Below are 6000 nucleotides of genomic sequence, written 5' to 3'. Positions count from 1 at the left end.
CTACATCAGGCATGTGACTCTACACATTTGTTGGATGCATTTGTTGTTTGTTTTGGTTCTGTTTCAGAAATAAAAATCCCAATAGAAATTAATGCTAAATAATGTAATGTGTCATTTTGGAGTCATTTTTATTTTAAATAACAATAGAATGTTTCTAAACACATCTACATTAATGTGGATGCTACCATGATTACGGATAAACATGAATGAATCATGAATAATGATGAGTGAGAAAGTTACAGACGCACAAATATCATACCCCCCAAGATCTGCTAACCTTTAACCATTACAATAACAGGGGAGGTTAGAATTTTTGGGGGGTTATGATATTTGTGCGTCTGTAACTTTCTCACTCATCATTATTCACAATTCATTGTTTATCTTTCACTCTGCATTGTTAGAAAAGGACCCGTAGGTAAGCCCTTCACTATTAGTCTATACCCTTTGTTTACACAGCATGTGGCAAATAAAATTAGATTTGATCAACTTTCAGGTGGGATTTTTTTTCATCCTTATTGGCGACAATGGGCTTCATCCAATGTTAGATTTTTTTTATGAAACAGTGAAAGGCAATACATACATAACATTCATTCAGCAATACCCTCTACTCTCACTTTTCTAGTTAAAACTTTTCACAATAAAAGTCCTGTTACATTGTTCTTGGACGACAGTTTTTCGAAAAGTGGCATATTTAAGAACATGTTTTCAGTTAAGGTACTCAACAGAACAAATGAGTAAAACGTTGCATTGTATGCTACTGACTGTAAAACAAAGCAAGCAGGTAGATAAATATATATATCATGTCTGCTTAACCAGGTGTTGCTCTGATGTTGCTTAATATGTCACTACCTTTGTGGGAATTGTTAAATAGTTATTTAAAAGAAAAATTTCATATTCATTTAGTTAGTTAATAATAATTCATACAGTTAAAATGCAATATGCAGTTTGCTTAGTGAAGATGAATGCCTAATGACTGCATGCTCAGCATATTTGTTCTTGGGAACATTTTATTCTATTTCCAGATAGTATTTTTTTTTTTCAATTAAAAGCTCATTTTCATTTAGTCTTCTTTAAGATATGTAAAATTTTAATACATTATTTCAAATGATTTTGCAATTTGCAGCTCATGTAATGTAATATAAGTAATCCACATACACTGTTTTATTATTGTGGGATTGTAATTTAAACAATCCTTTATCAGATTTGATAAATGTTATGTCTACTTGACCTCACTCCCATAGCTTCAAACAAGTTGTAGTTTTAGAAAAATTAGGAGAGCATTATATTACAGCGAATGGAAGTATGATACAGTGGGAATATTTCTTGCTTGGTACTTGGCAGCTTGGGTGTTGGAATTTATCATGGAGTTCCAAACTTCAATTAGTGAAAGAAATTTGAAATAACATACATTCATAATTTGATGTGAAGCTTTGTGGTCACCCAAGAGGTCCTCTGCTCTCTGTCATATGAATCTCAGGTCCTCATTAACTACTTCATTTTCCTTCCACATCCCTATTATATAGACCAGTGGCGTCAAACTCATTTTTCCCTGGGGGACGTATTTTTTTGTTATCAAACCACCCGCGTCCCAGCCCGTGGGCCATATGTTTGACAACCCTGATATAGACAATAGACTCAGTAAGTGATAATATGGTCGATATAAACACGTTATAGACCATTTTTACACTTACTTAAGTCCATTGTCTTTCACTCTCTCTGATACAACCTACAATGGTTTTCAATTCTTTGAGAATTCTCTTGATTCTTTGAAAGCTATTGATTGCTGCACATTGACGTTCAACACAGTTCTGAGATTACTATTCCCATGCAGTGAAAGAGACATATAATGAAATATAATAAAGTCTTATTATAATATAGAAAAAAGGCTCATACATGCTTATACTGTAACACATTATAAAGATTTATACCTACAGTCTTAAGAAAGACCACTCCATGGACTGAAAAAGTAGGAACACCCAAACACTGTCATACAAATCTTTTCAAAGGACATGGGGTTAATTTGGCTTGGAGATTAATCTATTTTGCTGTGATTAATTGTGACAGAACCATAATCATTTAATGATTGTTGCATTAGAATAAATGGCATGTATTTAGTGTTATAATTCTGCACATCTTGACAAACAAGACCCACTAAATAACCCTGTGGCCTTTTTGAAGAGTGATGATTACGCTAATTAAAACTGCATAACATCTGTGAGGGCTGTGGATGTGCCAGAATTAAACAGGTCATTAAATCAGCCGAGGAAAATGTCAACATCCACACCGCCTGTCGCTCTGAGGCTAGTTTACATTCATCAGGAGAATGAATATGAAACACAACTGAACTCCTTCAATAAGGAAGCATCAGCAGTGGCACAAAATGCAACAATTGTTTTTTTAAATTATTATTATTTTTAAAAATTTGACTACAATTTGAAATAACACAATTCTATAACAAATGCACTGTATATCCAGCTATCCATGGATGTACGTGAGCCTATGAGAGATCCCTCTTCTAAGAGACCAGTCTATGGTGTGTCAGCTATTTAGAATATTTCCCTTATCTGTGGCATCTCAGTTGAGACATTGAGCTATTTTCCTGGGGTCATGTCCTGGAGTTAAGTCTGTTTTTATATTTGTTTGCTTTTAATCTAGTGATACCAGCTAGGGATCCTATTGATATGTTATTACAAGGTACATGGGTCCCTTTTCATGGTAGAACCTACACAACAATGCGCAACAACTTTTTTCCCCAACCATTTAATAGGATTGTTGTTGTTTTCATTCCACTGCTGAGAACAACCACTCCCCCCCCCCCCCCCCCCCCCATAAAGTGTTTCAACATGTGCCCAAGGAGTTTGTCTATGCATTTCACAACAAATCAACGTAGGTCAGGGGCCAAGCCTGGCTTGCAGTAAAAACCCATTGAAAACAGCTCCTTTAACATGGAGAGAAGGAAACAGGATTTTACTGCTGCTTAAAAAGCAAGCTCTTCTTTGCTCAAGGCATTATGCAGTGTTCAAAGAGATTAATAAACTGAGATGCTATTGATACGGTGGCTGCACTGCTCTTGGCTGTATGCTGGCCATGTTCAATGAAAACCCTCATCTTGCTAACATTTAAATGGCTCTATCGCTTCTTCTTTTTTTCCCACTTTTTTTTTTATTTTTATTTTTTTACATATATCAAAATCATATTCACAGATGCGTATTGCTTCTGGCCATTGTTCTGAGTCAATTGGTGCAACAGAATTATGCCAAGGACACAGAATGAGATGACATACATATAAAAGGGCCTTTCCAAGAGAAGGTAAACATAATCTGAGAACAGGTCAAATGGAATATCACCCCTGTGTAAAGCAGTTATTTTCTCGGAGAGTTGGGGGCTTATGCAATGTTTATGAAATAAACTACAATAACCACACAGTGCCAGCAGCGCAAGTTCCTGTGACACCCACAGAGATTTACCATGGTGACACCGGTTAAATTACAGTACGTTTTTTGAGTTATGATCATCCAGACAGTGTTTAGATGCCTGTCAATCGTTCTTTATTGAATAACTGTTCCTTTTAAAATATCAGTTTAAAAATAAAAAAATATGTGTCACATGCTTTGTAAACAACATGTGTAAAGTAACAGTGAAATGCTTACTTACGGGCCGTTCTCAACAATGCCGAAAGAAAAAAAGAGAAAAATAATAACACAAGGAATAAATACACAATGAGCAAAGATACAGTGCCTTGCGAAAGTATTCGGCCCCCTTGAACTTTGCGACCTTTTGCCACATTTCAGGCTTCAAACATAAAGTTATAAAACTGTATTTTTTTGTGAAGAATCAACAACAAGTGGGACACAATCATGAAGTGGAACGACATTTATTGGATATTTCAAACTTTTTTAACAAATCAAAAACTGAAAAATTGGGCGTGCAAAATTATTCAGCCCCCTTAAGTTAATACTTTGTAGCGCCACCTTTTGCTGCGATTACAGCTGTAAGTCGCTTGGGGTATGTCTCTATCAGTTTTGCACATCGAGAGACTGAAATGTTTTCCCATTCCTCCTTGCAAAACAGCTCGAGCTCAGTGAGGTTGGATGGAGAGCATTTGTGAATAGCAGTTTTCAGTTCTTTCCACAGATTCTCGATTGGATTCAGGTCTGGACTTTGACTTTTCCAGTCTAACACCTGGATATGTTTATTTTTTAACCATTCCATTGTAGATTTTGCTTTATGTTTTGGATCATTGTCTTGTTGGAAGACAAATCTCCGTCCCAGTCTCAGGTCTTTTGCAGACTCCATCAGGTTTTCTTCCAGAATGGTCCTGTATTTGGCTCCATCCATCTTCCCATCAATTTTAACCATCTTCCCTGTCCCTGCTGAAGAAAAGCAGGCCCAAACCATGATGCTGCCACCACCATGTTTGACAGTAGGGATGGTGTGTTCAGCTGTGTTGCTTTTACGCCAAACATAACGTTTTGCATTGTTGCCAAAAAGTTCAATTTTTCTTTCATCTGACCAGAGTACCTGCTTCCACATGTTTGGTGTGTCTCCCAGGTGGCTTGTGGCAAACTTTAAACGACACTTTTTATGGATATCTTTAAGAAATGGCTTTCTTCTTGCCACTCTTCCATAAAGGCCAGATTTGTGCAATATACGACTGATTGTTGTCCTATGGACAGAGTCTCCCACCTCAGCTGTAGATCTCTGCAGGTCATCCAGAGTGATCATGGGCCTCTTGGCTGCATCTCTGATCAGTCTTCTCCTTGTATGAGCTGAAAGTTTAGAGGGACGGCCAGGTCTTGGTAGATTTGCAGTGGTCTGATACTCCTTCCATTTCAATATTATCATGCACAGTGCTCCTTGGGATGTTTAAAGCTTGGGAAATCTTTTTGTATCCAAATCCGGCTTTAAACTTCTTCACAACAGTATCTCGGACCTGCCTGGTGTGTTCCTTGTTCTTCATGATGCTCTCTGCGCTTTTAACGGACCTCTGAGACTATCACAGTGCAGGTGCATTTATACGGAGACTTGATTACACACAGGTGGATTGTATTTATCATCATTAGTCATTTAGGTCAACATTGGATCATTCAGAGATCCTTCTGGAGAGAGTTTGCTGCACTGAAAGTAAAGTGGCTGAATAATTTTGCACACCCAATTTTTCAGTTTTTTATTTGTTAAAAAAGTTTGAAATATCCAATAAATGTCGTTCCACTTCATGATTGTGTCCCACTTGTTGTTGACTCTTCACAAAAAAATACAGTTTTATATCTTTGAAGCCTGAAATGTGGCAAAAGGTCGCAAAGTTCAAGGGGGCCGAATACTTTCGCAAGGCACTGTATCTTAGCGATATACACACGGCACCAGTACCAAGTCGATGTGCATGCGTACAAAGTAAACAGGTAGATACAGTTGAAGTCGGAAGTTTACATACACTTAGGTTGGAGTCATTAAAACTCGCTTTTCAACCACTCCACAAATTTCTTGTTAACAAACTATAGTTTTGGCAAGTCGGTTAGGACATCTACCACCCTGGATGGTTCTGACCTTGAATATGTGGACATCTATAAGTACCTAGGTGTCTGGCTAGACTCTAAACTCTCCTTCCAGACCCATATCAAACATCTCCAATCGAAAATCAAATCAAGAGTCGGCTTTCTATTCCGCAACAAAGCCTCCTTCACTCACGCCGCCAAACTTACCCTAGTAAAACTGACTATCCTACCGATCCTCGACTTCGGCGACGTCATCTACAAAATTGCTTCCAACACTCTACTCAGCAAACTGGATGCAGTTTATCACAGTGCCATCCGTTTTGTCACTAAAGCACCTTATACCACCCACCACTGCGACTTGTATGCTCTAGTCGGCTGGCCCTCGCTACATATTCGTCGCCAGACCCACTGGCTCCAGGTCATCTACAAGTCCATGCTAGGTAAAGCTCCGCCTTATCTCAGTTCACTGGTTACGATGGCAACACCCATCCGTAGCACGCGCTCCAGC

Source organism: Oncorhynchus mykiss, chromosome 23 (genome assembly GCF_013265735.2).
Source record: "Oncorhynchus mykiss isolate Arlee chromosome 23, USDA_OmykA_1.1, whole genome shotgun sequence".
Classification (NCBI taxonomy): domain Eukaryota; kingdom Metazoa; phylum Chordata; class Actinopteri; order Salmoniformes; family Salmonidae; genus Oncorhynchus; species Oncorhynchus mykiss.
Note: the sequence above shows the minus strand (reverse complement) of the source record.